Genomic DNA, 17,053 nt, shown 5'->3' with positions numbered 1-17,053 from the left:
AAGATATATTGAACTGGTCTTTTTCCTCAGAGTCTCCACTATTGTTATTGTGTTCAGAGATTTATGGATGTAGGAAAGAATCTTGAATTTCTCCTAAGAAACTTAATTAACATAATAGTTTTGATGATAATTATACATTTTAATTCTTAGTGTCATTTAAATAAATACTTAGTAGTATCATGAAAAGGAATCAATATATAATTGATCTATGTATTTAAATACTTTTATATTTTATGTTAATACAATTATATAAAATAAGATATAAATAACAGGATTCAAGTTCTAGACAACTAGGCTTCAAGAATGGTTACCACTATTTAATGGAAGGATGATAGGAAAAAAGGATGGAAGAGAAGAAGAGGTAGCCATGTTTTAAATGTGTTTATTGGTCCATGCATATCCAGAATCTAACCTTACACTTAGAATTGTGCCTTTGCTTTCAGGGTGCTCAGTAACCATTTAGAAATGAATAATTATGTCTTAGGGTGTTGCCCAAGAACTGTTGGAAATGAAAATCAAGAGAATCTCAAGAACAGGAAAAAGAGGGAACAGAATGTGATCATGCACAGTGCTAGGGAATGGAGGAAAGTACAGATCGTCACCATCTGTTACAGAAGGAAAGCACATTTGGTTGCTTTTTTTATGTAAAGAAAATCTTTGCTTATAGGATCATGATTAATATTGCCAAAAAACTGTTTACTGTGATCCAAATATTTAAATTGCTGTATGTCTTCATTCTTTGGACAATGTCCCAATGAAATATTTCAACCATGTGCCCTTTACAGGGTTAAACCCTCACATACGTTCTGGTTTATGTATCCTTGCTGGATCTGTTTGTCATTGCGCTTTCACTCTGGAAAAAGTCCACCGTGAAGGCCTGAGCATCCCATCATTTGCAGGGAGAGAGAGAGAGTTGTGTATCTGCCTCTGTTTGTGGTGAAGAAGTTAATCCTGAAATAATGGAATGAGGAATGACTTCCAAACTTTGATAGAACAAACAAGGAACAGACCACCTCTGTATTGTCAGAGGAGACCCACATCATGCTGCAATCATGCAGATGAAAATTACTCAGATGTCTGAGAAATTTGAGCGACATCCTGAATTCTATTAAGTAGTGCCCTATTGTGCATACCAAGCAGCAACTCACATATTCCCCAGCAATGATCTGCCGTGGCTGCTTTATCACTTGAGGGAGACTCCGCTGTCTTCTTGAGTTTGCTGGGTGGTATTTTGGTAATGAACCTACTTATTTTTTCTATGAATTTTTGTTGTTCTAATGTTGAAGCGTGTTGAAAAATAAACAACATGCCCAATAGCCATTCCAAGTGCAACTCACAGCCATTGCTGAGTATGGCAATCAGGGTGCGAGAAACAATGTCCGCTATTTCTCAGTTCTGCTTCCCGTGTAGCCTCAGGTATTCTTGTGGCTTTCTTAGGGTGCAGTTTGGAACATGGTTATTGACAAGCATTTCCTTTCCTCACACTAATATCAAACAATGTACTTACTTGATGATGAATGCTTCTCTTGGAGTCCCGGGTATTTCTTTTGCTGGTGTTTGTTTTTCTGTACGATCCTGTAGAATTCCATCAGTTGTTCAGCTTTCAACCTGTTTTTGGATTTCTTCAGCCTGTCACTGGGGAAGTGTAAATGAGCCCTGAAATACTTTGGTGCTATTTAGAACAAGGCACCTGTAGTTATTTTATTTGTTGGCTGATGATTAGTGGAACATGACACTTTGATTTTTTTTATCCTTTTAGTCATAAAAATGTGCTTATTCTATGACATATAGGAGAATATGAAAAAAAAATCCCAGTTCAGGCGCAGCTGCTGCCTAGTGATATGTGGCTAAGAAGGAAGACGGTGGCATTTTGTAACAGTTTCATGGTTTCGTTTTCATTGGCCTTGACTGTTGAAATTTTCCAAAAGGCCATTTACAACTGTTGTACAGGGGTGAAGTATTTCAAGTTTAATTGCCTTCTATGGCATTAATTTAAAGAAGCTGGTCACTGGTTGATACTATTCTGTGAAAATGTGCAAATCATGTAGCAGTGGATTATGTCTTGGTAGTCAAAAATGCTTGAATTTGAAATGATATATGTGCGTAAGGTGCTTGAACAAGCACCAGGTTTGTTTTTCATTACTAATGATAACCTAAACGTGTTTTCGAATTCTTGCCATTGCTGAAATTAAACTCTGGTAATCATATGTCACCAGAAAAAATTAGATTATATGAATAAAATGCACTAAGCATTGTAATTATATTATAAATATTAAAAACCAATGATCTTGAGGGGATTTAAACAAATATTTAAACTGGCTCCTTGTACTATTCAGGCTGTGTTCTTTTGTCTTGAAGCATCCCTGAAATGGGATGAATGTGTGTTTCCACTTCTTGAACTGTGAAAATAATCATTTTCAATCTTGTATATGACTCCTTGCTTTTTTTACTATTTTGCTTATAACAAAGGACAGCTAAGCAATCTGAGCAATTTTCTCCCCATTACTAGCATGTTTTTCAAGATTTGTTTTTTATGGTGAAGGATGTTTAGTTTAGGTAGATGTATTTTAACTGAAACATGGTGAGACCCCTAGTCAAATGTAATGGAGTTAGTTAATTATGATAAGCTTGGATTTTAATATAAATGTTGCCTATACAGAGATAAAACTTCATTTTAGATAGCAATAAAAAGTATAAACAAATGTGTATCAACAGTTAAAACCTCTAATCAGGCACTAGTAGCTGATGTTTGTGAAAAAGAGACAGAATTTTAATTTCTTGTTATGATAGCCCACTGTTATTCAACCTAAACTAAACAGTTTGGAATAAAGGGATTTAATAGACTTTAGTAGAAGTATCTTAAGTACTGCCATGGATATTCACAAGCTGGTTCTTAAAACACAACACTCAAACGTTGGGATGCTCTTTGAGAAACATGAAGTATCAGTAAATGAAGCTTAAAATAATTTACATAAATCAGATGGCATCTTGTACTCGATTTTATTGTAAACCAATTGAGGCAGGGGCCAAAGGTTAAAGTTTTGAAAGAAAAACTTAGGCTTTTCTCTTATAATACAATCTCTTAATCTTTCCTCCCCCTAGACCTCCCCTAAGGGAGTTTATTTGGCATAAGCAACAGAATCCCTAATTCCCAGAACGCCAGTATACACCATAGTGTCATTATTTGGAGATTCTGTACCATGAAGATAGAATTCCTTGATTTGTGTGGCTATCAGAGATAAAAGTCCTTATACTGCAGTTTCATATAGAGAATTTTGGTATTAAATTGTGGATCTTCATTAGCTGAAATTTTAACTGACCAGATTCCACTTAGCAGAAGGGCAAGAGCGACCTTTCTAACTGACCATATTTCATGCATCAGTCGTGGATGTGACTGGCCAGGTAGCAAAAAGGGGGAAAGGTGGAGGCGAAGAGAATTAAGATAAGCTCTGGCAGCTCAATTCACTGCTTGTGGCTCTAGAGGGGTTTAAAGTTACATCTTCAGTTCCCTGTAGAAGGCTTTGGTAGGTAACAGAACTGTGTATTTCTCATGGCCCTCAATACAAAATGCTGCCTTCTGAAAAACCTCTAGAAATTAGAAGATCAATACGTTGGTACCCTGAGGTCATCCTCTTACTAGGTAATCCAGAGCAGCTGGGTCCCCCAACTGTCCCCACAGCCTGTATCTGTGGTGCTTTCCAGTATCGATTAAGTGGTTGTTTGTTCATTAATTCAACAAAAGTATGTTAACCACTGGGTATATGCCAACAGTGGGGGTCACCTAGAAGAAACTAGATAGAAACCATCTCTTGTCTTAAGTAGTCTAACAAGGAAAGTAAAGATAATCCCAGGGCTGAGGGGAAGTGTTGAATTCCATAACAGAAGTAGGAGAACAATCTATGAATTCCAAGGGATTCCGGAAGTGAGATGGGCTGCTTCTGATAGGAGGCTAGCTTTCAGAGCAGGAGGGAGTGGAGGGGCCAGGTTTGTGCGTGTGGCCATAGATAGTTCATGATACCCCAGATTTGCAATTCCCATAACTCTTTTCTCTCAGATTCACTCTAACAATGAAAACCAAGCTCACCAGCCTAAATCACTGGTCTCCATATCTTCCAAGGCCCAATTTCCTACTTCCAGTATCAAACCATCACACTGCACCCTAACTCTGAGGGCACAACTATGGTGGGTAAGATGTATTCTGTCTTTTCCTTCCCACCCTAATCTCCACCTCCTAACATTCATGATGCATCTCCCACTTGTATTCTTGAAATCTTCCCTGCACCAACCTTCCTCTAAAAGTAGTGCCCTTTATTGTTTTTCTTGGGTTGGATCCATTTAAAAGGCACTGTACTCACATCAGGCTGGAAAATGCAGATTGATTTTGTAGTTCTAGTTCAAGAGACTGAAGAATTCTCAGGGTTAATATACTGCCGCTATGGTTCAAATGTGTCCCCCAAAGTTTATGAATTGGAAACTTAATCCCCAATGCAACTACTGGGGGGTGGGGCCTCCTGGGAAGCACGGAGGCCGTGAGGGCTCTGCTTTCATGAAAAGATTAACACAGCTATAAATAGGGCTTGAGGGAAGGAACTTGCTGTCTTTTTCACTCTTCAGCCAGGTGAGAACTCGATGTTTGTCCTCCCTTACCATTCTACCTTCCCCCATGTAAGGATATGGTGAAAAGGCCTACACTAGATGTCAGTGCCTTGATCTTGAGCTTCTCCAGCCACCAAAACTGTAAGTAAGAAACAAATTTAAGACAAAATGTGCTAAGTCAAGTGCCCTGGTATGTCCTCTGCCATAGTCAGCATGCTGGGAAGATGCCCTTCATGTTCACAATGTGGCTGCAGCAGCTCCAACCATCACAAGGAGACATAACTGCATCCAATGTCTTATAGTGTGTCTCTATTTTAGGGAGGAATTCTTGCCCATTCCTAAACCCTTAGGGAAGGGAAATTGGGATTCTAGTATTTTTATCTGTTATATTGGGAGGCAAATTCTGCCAGTAGAGGAGAAGGTAGGTGTTAGAGTAGAGGAGAAATGACTGGTCAATACTCAAAAAATCGTGTCCACCAATGGTAGTTGGTGCTCTGTTCCTTTACTTTCTCCTTTCTAACCCTTTCGTGCCAGTGAACTGATCTAGTCAAAGTCAGCAGCAGCTTCCAACCAGCCAAATCCAATGGCCATTTATCTGTTATCTTGTTTGGCCTCTTGGCTGCATCATCATAGAGACAACTTCCTCCAGAAAGTGCTGTCTCGTTTTCGGGGACACCAAGCACCTCTCTTTGTGGCCATTCTTTCTCAATCTTTCTTTCTCTTCCTCCCTTGCTGGATTGACCTCCATAAGCTAAGGTACCTCAGAGATTTCCGTGGAAGTTGCTCTATTCATCTAAGGGGAGGATGTAGAGATTTCATCCAGTCCCTCGGTTTGTTGTTGTTGTTGTTGTTGTTTTCGGACAGGCAGAGTGGACAGTGAGAGAGAGAAAGACAGACAGAAACGTCTTCCTTTTCCATTGGTTCACCCCCCAATGGCCATGCGGCAGGCGCACCGCGCTGATCCGAAGCCAGGAGCCAGGTGCTTCTCCTGGTATCCCATGGGGTGCAGGGCCCAAGCACTTGGGCCATCCTCCACTGCCCTCCCTGGCCACAGCAGAGAGCTGGCCTGGAAGAGGGGCAACCAGGACAGAATCCGGCGCCCCGACCAGGACTAGAACCAGGTGTGCCGGCGCCGCAGGAGGAGGATTAGCCTGTTAAGCCATGGCGCCGGCTAGTCCCTCGGTTTTAAAATTCATCTTTGGACAAGTAGTTCCCATTTTGTATCTCCAGCCCGAATGTCTCCCTCAGAGTTCCAGTCTGAATATCCAGCTGCCAGTTTGGTGTCTCTATTTGAACATAGAATCTTAATATTGGTGTGGTCAAAAAAAGTATGCTTGAGTCCTACCTCCACCTGCTTTGCCACCATGAACCCAGCTACATTTTCTTTTTTCCCACACTTAGCAAGCATGAGTCAGCAAAGCCTGTTGGCTTGACCTCCAAAATTTATCTTTAATTTGACCACTCTTTCTGTATTCCCACCTTTACTGTTAGAATGGTCCTGGAACCAGTCTGTCCATTTCCTCTTCTACAGTTTGTCCCCTATAGATCAACCTAAGTGACTTTGAAAGGTCATCAATCAAACCATGTTGTTTTTTGCTTAAAACTATGCTGCAATTTCCTATTGCTGAGAATAAATCAAAACAGTGTACATTGGTTTCCAAGACAGCCTAAGTCTGCCTCTACAACCACACTGCTTCCTGCTTCCCCTCTAATTTCCTCTTGTTTCTGGCACACTGGCCTTTCTTTCCTCTTACTTCCTCAGATAGCCCTCCTTTGGGCTCTTCTAAGTAGCTCCCTCTTACAACACATTTACTGTCCTGTCACCATATAGTATTGTCTGCACAACACTTGTCATTACACGTTCATTTCTTTGTCCATTTGTTTATGATCTCTTCTGTTCTCTATTCCGGCATAGTGTCTCCTTTTTCTATCTGATTTATTCCTCAATTTGCAAAACCCAGAACAGGGCTGGTATTCAACAAAAATTTGGTGAATGACTGTGAGTGCCCATTTGAGAGATAAGGAAATTGAGGTCTGGACTACCAGTCTCATTTCTGTTTTCTCCTAGGAAGTCCCCTGCCATCTCCCTGCTCTTCTTCTTCCCTCCTAAACTACACCTCATTCTTGTAGACCAGGGTTGGCAAGCTACAGTCTGTAGACCAAAGCCAGAGCCTGGCCTACATTATAAATGAATATTTATTGGAATATAACCATACCCATCTGTTGCATATTACCTATGCCTACCTAGTTTGGCACAAAAACATCAGAACTAAGTAGTTGTGGCAGAGATAAAGCCCAAGAAGCCAAAAATATTTAGTATTTACTAACATAGAGGCATCTTTGTTGCATGCCTCCCTGTCCTAAGGAGTTTAATGCTCCTTCTGTTAGGTTCCCATAACCTTAATGCTTACTCTTATCCTAGCATTTGTATCACTTGGTAATGCAATTTACTATAGGACTTTTATACCTTCTCCACTAAGTAGGAAGCACATCAAGATCCCATTGTTATTCATCGTTTATCCCCAGTGCTTAGCAGTGTCTGGAACATAGTAGGTACTGAATAAATATTTGCACAAGTGTTTGTCTGAGTGAATAGATGTTTGAGTGAATTTATAAATGTTTGAGTTGAGAAGGGACAGAGAGAGCAGAGAGAGTTGAGGGACCCATCTGCCAAGGAGCAGTGGTAGACCAGATATATGATTTCTGCTTTTGTCACCCTTTCCACTCTGATCATTGCTTTTATAGTCTTTGGCACTCAGAAAAATTCATCTAATTGGCTAGAAAGTTATTAACCTAAACTCGACTGTTACCAAACTGTACAAAGCCACTGCTGTGAATCTATGTTAGCATAGAGGCTAAGGTATCAGACTCTGCGCTCAGATATGCTGGAATCCTGTGTCTGCCATTTGTTAATCATGTGTACATGAACAAGTTAAATATCTCTATTTGTTTTCATTTATAAATTTGAAAAAGCATAATACTCATAGTGTTGCTGTGAAGAAATCATTCATGAAAAGTATTTAGCTCAATGTCTGGTGCACAGCAAGCAATCAATACCTGGTAGTTGTTACTATGATTCATTCAAAGATAGTTTGATACTAGTGATTTTTACCAACACTTAGGTACTGTCCATAGGTGAGAGGACATAACATTCTTCGTTGTAAGAAGTGGCCAGCCCAGTGAAATGGATCAGTGTATAAACTCTGGAGCCAAACTCCAGCCTGTATTCAAATCCCAACTCAACCGCTGACTAGTTATGTGACCTTGTGCAGTTTCTTCACCACCCTGTGCCTCACTTTCTTCATCTGTAAAAGAGGTTAATAATAGGCCCCATTGTTCTGAGAAATAAGTGAAGTGATACACGTAGAATGCTTACAACTGTTTACTTTGTTGTTTTATATTAGGGAAATTAAAATTGCATGTTAGTTGAAATTTGAAGTGGAGAATGAGGGAGTAGCAAGCCGTTGGGCATATAAGCCTATAATTCAGATTTTAATTATTCAGTGCCCAGATCTTTCCCTTACTGAGAATGCTTATTGATCATTTAAAACAAAATACCCCAAGCATTACATACATAATTCCCCTGACCTTGCTATAACACATGAAAATAATGATCACCCAAAGAAAGGTGATCTCCAACTTACAATGGTAAAACTTAAGATATGGATTGATGGTGCAGAAGAAATATGTATGCAGTAGAAACCATAATTCACATTCTGAATCTTGATCTTGTGTTGAGCTACCACTGTGCAGTACAATCCTGTCCAGCGATGCTGGGTGTTGGCAGTGAGCACACCTCCCATTCAGTCCCATGACCACACATGGGAACAGTGTACTGTGCTGAAAGCTAGGATGTTTGGTAGGTGAGGTAGAGTCAATGCATCTTAGACTTACGATATTTCCAACCTGTGATGATAACTCCATCATAAGTGGAGGAGCATTTGTGTATGCAAATACTGCCCGTCCATCATGGCCAGCTCTGTCAGGAACATGATTTTCATTAATTCTCCAAATTGCCTAAATCAAAACATTTCATTCTTTATAGCTGTGTATAAGAGTCCACAGTGACTAAATTAAATTACACTTGTTTTGTTACATAGCGTTCTGATGTGTAACAGACTATCAGAGGAAGGATCTTTACAAGGAAAACTTTATAATATTGTTAAAATTGTTACTGTGTGACCTATTTAGACCGCTCAGATTCTTCTTGTTGTAGACGGCATAATTAAATTTTAAATGGAACATGATAAAGAAATTATACTGGTGATCTCTAGAGATTTTGATACCCTATTTGGCTCTTTATAAGAGTATAGCAAAGACATACTTTAAAATTTAATAAAGGCCTGCCCTAATTTTTTCCTTTTAGATTTTCCTTATCTGCTTCATAATTCAAGGCTATATTCCAAGATCCATAAGTGCTACCTGAAATAAATGATCAAAATAAAAATTCTTAAAAGCACATTTATCCCAATTTGAGATTTCTATTATTTGCACATGAGAGCTTTCGTGTAGCAGTTGGACTCCTTTAAGATAAAACCTGCCATTTCCTGAATTTGTCACCGTGGAGAATTGGGGCTTTATTCATTCTGTCTGTGGAAGCATTCATATCGTCAGAGTTTACAGAGCAAAGGGGTAGAAAATGGTTTCAGTGTAAGATATAATTTTACAATTAGGATTCCTGATTTGCTATGTAAAAGTGGTACTTCTTGAGAGGAGTAAAGGGAAAACACACACACACACACACACACATACATATACATGGAGCCTTCTGGAAGAAGAGCCAATGAGAAACAGAGAATTCCTGGCTTGAGCATCCCAAGAGCCACTGGGGTAAATAATATTGTTTGATAACCTTTGTTATTCATTTTCTTTTGTATTTAAAGGGACATAACCAAGATAAAATTCCATGTTTAATGTAATTTCCTTATACTTACTTAATAACATCCTGTAGTATAATCCACCCCTGTGCTAGGTGAAAAGCCTTACTTTCTCCCCTGAAGGGTTTCAGATTTTGCTGTCCACCGAGCTGTGACAATAGAATAGGCGGGAAAATTTCTCTTCCCCTTCGGGGTTGCTTTGTTTTTATGCCTTCTTAAACATTTGCTTCCGTTGATGTTTAGAATTGCCAAGTTACCAACAGCATATAAATTAGTAAAATTTATTCTCATTTAGATTTAGACCATTTTAAACCTTGTAAGGGTTTTCTTTTCAGATTAGGTTTTGTTGGTGGTTCTATTATGTATTGTCCTTTTCTTTCTTTCTGGCAAATATACAGATTTCCTTTTGGGCCCAAACCACTCAAGCATCCTGTGTTGTTTCATTTTTCAAATAAGCAGCATTAAACTCACCAAACACTATATAAACCAAGCTGAAGCAGTGACACAAGACAACTCTGAAAATCAATTCACCATTTATCTGACTGTTTATCCTTTACCCTCTATTTGTCGTGTTTTGTGGAGTGTACCTTTAAGGGGTAATACCTACCTATATAAAGCTTTCTTTTTAAAAAAGATTTATGTATTTTATTTGAAAGGGAGAGTGAGAGGCAGAGAGAGAGGGAACTTCCATCCACTAGCTCATTCCCCCAAATGGCCACAAGGGCCAGGGCTGGGCCCCGCTAAAACCAGGAGCCAGGAGCTTCTTCTGGGTCTCCCATGTGGGTGCAGGAGCCCAAGGACTTAGACTGTCTTCCCTGCTTTCCCAGGCACATTATTAGACAACTGGATCAGAAGTGGAGCAGCTAGGAATCACACCAGTGCCCATATGGGATGCTGGCACTGCAGGTAGCAGCTTAACCTTCTATACTCACAGCACGCCATTCCCTATGTAGAGTGTTCTAAAGAGAAACCATAATTGGGAACAGAATTGTTCAAGAAATAGGTAGAAATTCTACTTTGAGATCCTTTGAGATCTTCCATCTGCCCTAGGCTTGTAGAACTCAGGCTAGCATCTACAATAGTGACACCTGGTGGCTTCTTATCCATTACAGAGCAGCGAAGCCCCCTCTCCACAATAAAGGAAAATCATGCCTAAATTGGGTTTTCAATGAAATGGGTGTTTATTTATGTCTGCCATTTAAAAAAAAAGCAAATTAATAACAAAAGTGTGTAGGCATATAAATCATGGAACACTGAAATGAGTATATTGGGATTAGCCATAGTAGTCTGTTAAATCAGTATTACCAGTTTCATCACTGAGCACTCATAAGAGCAAGGAAATATATGAGGTCCTACAGAGGATACAAGATAAAATGATCCTAGCCTTTAAACACTAAAAGAGTCCATTAAAAACACCAAATTCATAGAAACAGAGAGTACAAGGGTATCCCAGGGACCAACATGGGGGAGCAGCCAATCATAGGGAGATAGATGTTGGTCAAAAGACACAGTTTCACAGCCATTGCTGTGGTGTAGCAGGTAAACTTCCGCCTGCAACACTGGCATCCCATATGGGTTCCACTTGGAGTCCTGGCTGCTCCACTTCCCATCCAGCTCTCTGCTATGGCCTGGGAAATTAGTAGAAGATGGCCCATGTCAGCTCCGGCCATTGCAGCCAATTGGGGAGTGAACTAGCAGATGGAAGGCCTCTCTCTCCTCTCTCTATGTAACTCTGGCTTTCAAATAAATATATAAATCTTAGAGAGAGAGAGAGAGTTTCAGTTGGACAGGAGGGAAAAGCATCAGGTCTTTTGTACAACATGCTGATTATAGTTAATGACAATGTATTTTATACTTGAATATTTCTTTATATTAGTCTTATTTGTTTACTTCTCTGAAAAGCAGAGTGACAAAGAAGCAACAGAAAAAGAGAGATATCTTCCTTCCACCGTTTACCCCACAAATGCCCACAGTAGTCACAGGCAGGAGCCAAGAACTCCATCCAGGTCTTCCACCACAGTGGCAGGAACCCAAGCCCTTAGGTGATCCCTGCTGCCTCCAAGAGCCTTAGCAGGAAGCTAGATCAGAAGTGGAGGTTGGGCCAGCACCACGGCTCACTTGGCTAATCCTCCGCCTGTGGCACCAGCACCCCTGTCCTAGTCCTGGTTGGGGCACCGGATTCTGCCCCGGTTGCTCCTCTTCCAGTCCAGCTCTCTGCTGTGGCCAGGGAAGGCAGTGGAGGATGGCCCAGGTGCTTGGGCCCTGTGCCCACATGGGAGACCAGGAGGAAACACCTGGCTCCTGGCTTCGAATCAGCGCGGTGCACCTGCCGCAATAGCCATTTGGGGGGGGGGGGGTGAACCAACAGAAAAAGGAAGACCTTTCTCTCTGTCTCTCTCTGTCTAACTCTGCCTGTCAAAAAAAAAAAAAAAAAAAGTAGAGGTTGGACTCCATTCCAGACACTCTGATATGGGGTGCAAGTGTCCTAAACAGCAATTTAACCAGTTGTGCCACAGTCCTATCCCCTGGAATATTTTTTAGTAGATTTTAGACATTCTCATCACAAAAAGTATAAATGAGGTGATGGACATGTTAATTAACTTGATTTCAACATTCCACAGCATATCTGCATGTGTGTGTTTATCAAAACAACCTGTTTTACACTGTAAATATATACAGTTTTGTGGTATCAGCTTAAAAATAAAAATTAATTAAATATAATTAATATATAAACATAAAATATTTGATAAATATAAATATTTCAATATAATATAAATGTTATAAATATATAGTATAGATTATAAATATAAATAAATATACATATAAATAAATCAACACATTCCCTTTTTCTTTTTTTTTTTTTATCTTTTATTTAATGCATATAAATTTCCAAAGTACGACTCATGGGTTACAATGGCTTCCCCCCCCATACCGTCCCTCCCACCCACAACCCTCCCCTTTCCCACTCCCTCTCCCCTTCCATTCACATCAAGATTCATTTTTGATTATCTTAATATACAGAAAATCAGCTTAAGAAAAAGCCACTGCAGGTGGCAGCTTTACCTGCTACACCACAGCATCAGCCCCCAATATATTCTAAAAGTAGAAAATTGAATTATATAGTAGGAGAAAGCACATTCTTCCTTACCATAAAATCTGTCACATAAGAAAAAATATTGTATTAATTACATTAAGCACCATTTAAATTAACCTGATATATAGGTGCTGGGGAGAAAGAGCATTTTTATATGGCTGTTAGAAAAACATCACACTGGATTATATCTACTGGGAAAAGAAAAGACAGTTACAAAACAAAGAGCAAGGTAGTGTCCTGATATGGAGGTTCAGCCAGCTGGTTTCACCCATATGGTTTGCTGAAATAATTAAAAATGAGCTTAGAAAAGCAGGTAGATGCCAGATTGCAAAGCTTTAGGATGATCGAAGAGTTTTGCTTTGGCTTTCTCTGTTTGGTTTTCAGTAGGCCGTGGGTGCTATTATAGCCTGATAAAGTTGTGCTTCAAAGGGTATTTGGGCAGGGTTAACCTGATGGTGTCCTGCACCATGCATCATGATGGAAACAGCCATCTCTCTCTGAGGACTGGAACCAAGTCCATTCTGCTCACCTGTCTGTCCTGAGCATTATCAATGTGACTACAACATACAGTAGGTACTCACCTAAGTGTCACTGAATTAATTAGTAAATGGTTCCAGTAAAGGTAATGGAGGCAGGAACTATACCGTTGTAGAAACAAAAAAATAAATCATTGATTACAGAAAATATCAGGAAAAGCAAATCAGTACTTAATGGTAGCTTTGGGATCCGCAAGGAGGGAAGGCCTATACTTCTGGAATGGAGAGTCCCTACCTGTACTTCCAGGGAAGAAAAGTCCTTGTCAAGGTCCCCGCGGGTGCCTAAAGGTCAACCAATGAGATTCAGACCCGCCCCAACACCTTGTATCTATGAAAGGAACCTTCCCAACCTCTGACGTGCGACTTCCCCGGCCCCTGCTCTGTTGCTCTGTTGGGACCGGTGAACCTCGCCCGGGAGCGGAATCCCAATAAAAGCTTGTGAATTAATTGATTTGTCTGCCTGCGAAGATTTGTTACGCACCAGACACCTTGCACTTAAACTCAGGCTGTGGAGGAGGCAGCAGTCCACATGCACTCAAGCTCCCAGTTTGGGAGAGGCACTGACAGAACCAAGGAAATCTGGAGGAAAAGCTGGGTGAGAATATGAGCTGTTCAGGACTGAGTCTGAGATGCGGGCTTGAGGATGGAGGTTGAGGGTGAGCTCTGAGCAGAGGGTGGAGTCCTGAGCTTTCACTAACAAAGCACCTTGGGTGCTGTTTAGACACAGGTTAGGCTGGAGCGACTTTCTACATACCACTGGGTTTTGCAGCTGTCTTTTCACAGCATGGTGACATTTCTTGTCACATTAGGCAAGAAGCAAATTCAATAAAGGGTCCTTCAGGACAAATGATGTTGATGTAAAAATAAATATAATGTTCACATGGCTTCTAATTCATTCTGGAAGGTTCTCAAGAGAAAAAGGAAGAAAGAGTTTCTCTGGAGTGACTTCTTTATACGCGTAGCTTCTCTTTTGATTGCCCACCCCAAGTGCCATCCTTCCCCTGACATTCACTATGGAAATTTGCTGCATGACACCAGCCCAGGAGATAGGTTTGCACCAGAAAATGCGTACGCTGCTTGTTCTAGTTTGGCCTTTCACGTCTTGGCCTAGTACTTCTTGGCTTATTTCATCATGTCTAGGGTTTCATCTTTTCTGGGTTCTTGCCTGAAGCTCTGGCAGTTGACAGTCCTCAGTTGAGAAAGTCCTGTCCAAGTTCAACTTTCATGATGCAAGAGTTTCTCTTTGATACTGGAGTGAATTGAAATCCAAGTCTGATGAGACATTTTAGCTATTCATTTCATCATGTAGCTCTAGTATTGCCTCAATTTTGTAAATTAGTATTTCTTAGAAAAGAGCAGAGGTTAGTTAGTTAAGGGGTGCTTTGGGAAAACTTGAGCTATAACAGGTAAGAGAAATTAGGTTACAAAGGGGCAACCTGGTGTGTATTATGGCATATAATTTCAGGGATTCTTTAGCCATAATGATTTTAAATATTTTTGTTAATATCTGTTCAATGCATGTGAGGTTAAAAAATATGCTCCTGTTTCTAGCAATAGTAAGCAACAATTGCCTTTGTACTTTGAAAATGAAATGCTGCAAAAGGAACTAAACCCTGGAAAGAAAGATAGAAGCTGAATGATTGTCAGGAATTTTCATAACTTGGCTTTGCAGAGATTTCTTTTTGTGTTTTGTATATATTTTTTAAAGATTAATTTTATTTATTTGAAAGGTAGAAAGAGAAATGGAGAAAGGAAGAGATTTTTTTATCTTCTGGTTTATTCCCTGAAAGAACACAATGGCTGGGGTTGGGCTAGGCAGGCCAAAGCCAGGAAACATGAATTCCATCTAGGTCTTCCCTATAGGTGGTGGAGGTCAAAACACCTGGGCCATCTTCCAGTTCTTTCCCAGGTGCGTTAGCAGGGAGTTGGGTTGGAAGTAGAACAGCCAGAACTCAAAGCAGTGCTCACATGGGATGCCAGCATTGCAAGTGGTGGCTTAATTGGCTGCAGCGGATTAACAACATTGATCCCTGCAGAGATTTCTTACACTCTTCACTCTTCTCCTCTTCCGCACTTTCATTGGACTCCCTTCTCTGTGATCCATATGTGCCTTGTGGTTGACTTTTAGTGAGGTCAAAAGAAGCGATAAGACCTTCAGGGCGAAAAGGGGAAAAAGAAATGGTTACTGTCTGTGGAGCAATAAGTATATTTTAACCTCAGAGTTGTCCCAGAAGAAATTACAAAGTAATCTGCATAAAAATTGTGCAGATATTCTTGTGTGAGGAGATTGTTCTCTCTGGGGTATACTGCCTGCCTGTCATTTTTGTATCTAGAATTATAGAACCTTAGAACCACATGGAACTTGTCTTGCTTTCTCCTTGTTGTATAGATGAATAGAGTGATAATCCCAAAATCTAAAGCAAGTCTTCATGACCACACTATTTGGACTTGCTGGAAAAGCATATTTCCTTGCTATTGGTAGAATACACTTATCATTGCAGGTCCTCTTCTTTGGGTAATAGAGCCAGAAATCTGCTTAACCACCTTCTGTAATGTTTTCCCACCACTTCTTTGGAAACTTCTATCCCACTGCCCACCTGCTTCTGGGAACAAGAATTTCACTTGCAGCCTTTTCCACCATAGCCTTTTCCTTCTCATAGCTGACCAAAAGCAACGTGCTGCAACCAGTGTTGATGTTAGTTAACTATATCATCAGGTAGAGCAGTGCTTCATAAAGTTTGGGGTGTGAGTAAGTCACCTGATAACTTTCTTTAAAACCATATTCTGCTTCAGACCTGAAATGCTGCATTTCTAGTATGCTATTACAGGTTTCTGATGATTGTTGTCCTCAAACCATCCTACAGTGGCAAAGGACTATAGCAGAATACCAGGCACATCTGGTGTGAAAAAGGTACCCATCACTTTCCAAGTCCCACATCCATACCCTTAGCATTATAATGCTTCTGCTTGTCATTCTACATTATATCAGGTTGGCTTATTTCTATTTACTTTTTTCTTACCTTTTATTTATATAAATATCATATATTTCCTATATTTAGTTTTAAGAGTATAATGAGACTTCCCACCCTACCCCTACCTTACCCCCACCCTCCCTACTCCTTTTCTTATTTTTCTTTTAATTTTTACAATGACATACTTTTGATTTTCTTTATAATCACAAGCTTCTATTTACTTTTTGAGAAGATGCTATAAACATTTTGGAAACTGCCACTGTAGGAATAATTTCTTTACAAACTCTGAGTTACAATAAAACCACTGTAGGAAGCTGTGGATGGAGAAGAACTTGATAAAAGCAAATTATGTTATTTAGCCAGTATGAATTTAGGGTACAAGATCAATCAAGATTTGGCTTTCACTTCTGAGTTTATGATCAGGAGCTATAATTGAAGGAGAGACAAGAAGCTTTTATATCAGAAAGCTTTTATTTTACAAATGTGAAATATTACATGTGTGTCAAGGAATTGAGTTCTCAAATGTTCTCATGCTATATCAGGGACTATGACAGTATTTATAACATATATGCATATATAATGTATGTATACATATACACATACATGTGTACATATACTGAGAGAGAAAATGCCTGTGAATTGACTGTGGTTTTGAAACTGACATGTATGGACTGCACAGATGTTAAAATTTTCTTTGTTTTGTTTATTCTATATGAAACTGAAAAGTGTTATAGAAGCAATATTATTTCTCTACTTTCCCCTCTATTTCCATTCATCTTATCCCCTCTACTAAACTAAACTAAACTGAGGTGTCTTGGATATAGCAATCTAATTTGGAATGACTCAAGAGAGACAGAGATATAGGTAATGCTGAATATTCAGAATTCAATAACAAAAAATAATCACTTTAGTGAAAAGCCAGCTGTTCTTTGTTTTCTAATGGGCATGTGATGTTGATGAAAAATAGCATTCAAGTAA

At 39.7% G+C, this 17,053-nt stretch overlaps 1 protein-coding gene across 11 annotated transcripts in view; it reads left to right on the top strand.

Moving 5' to 3' along the window:
- CELF2 (CUGBP Elav-like family member 2) overlaps positions 1–17,053 on the top strand; it is a 939,267-nt gene that overhangs the window by 482,745 nt on the left and 439,469 nt on the right. The gene's annotated exons all lie outside the window — the stretch shown is intronic.

The sequence above is a fragment of the Oryctolagus cuniculus genome, chromosome 13 (genome assembly GCF_051225735.1).
Source record: "Oryctolagus cuniculus isolate XC-2025 breed Fujian yellow rabbit chromosome 13, ASM5122573v1, whole genome shotgun sequence".
NCBI classification, from domain to species: domain Eukaryota; kingdom Metazoa; phylum Chordata; class Mammalia; order Lagomorpha; family Leporidae; genus Oryctolagus; species Oryctolagus cuniculus.
Note: the sequence above shows the minus strand (reverse complement) of the source record. Positions and strands in the feature narration are given on the sequence as shown.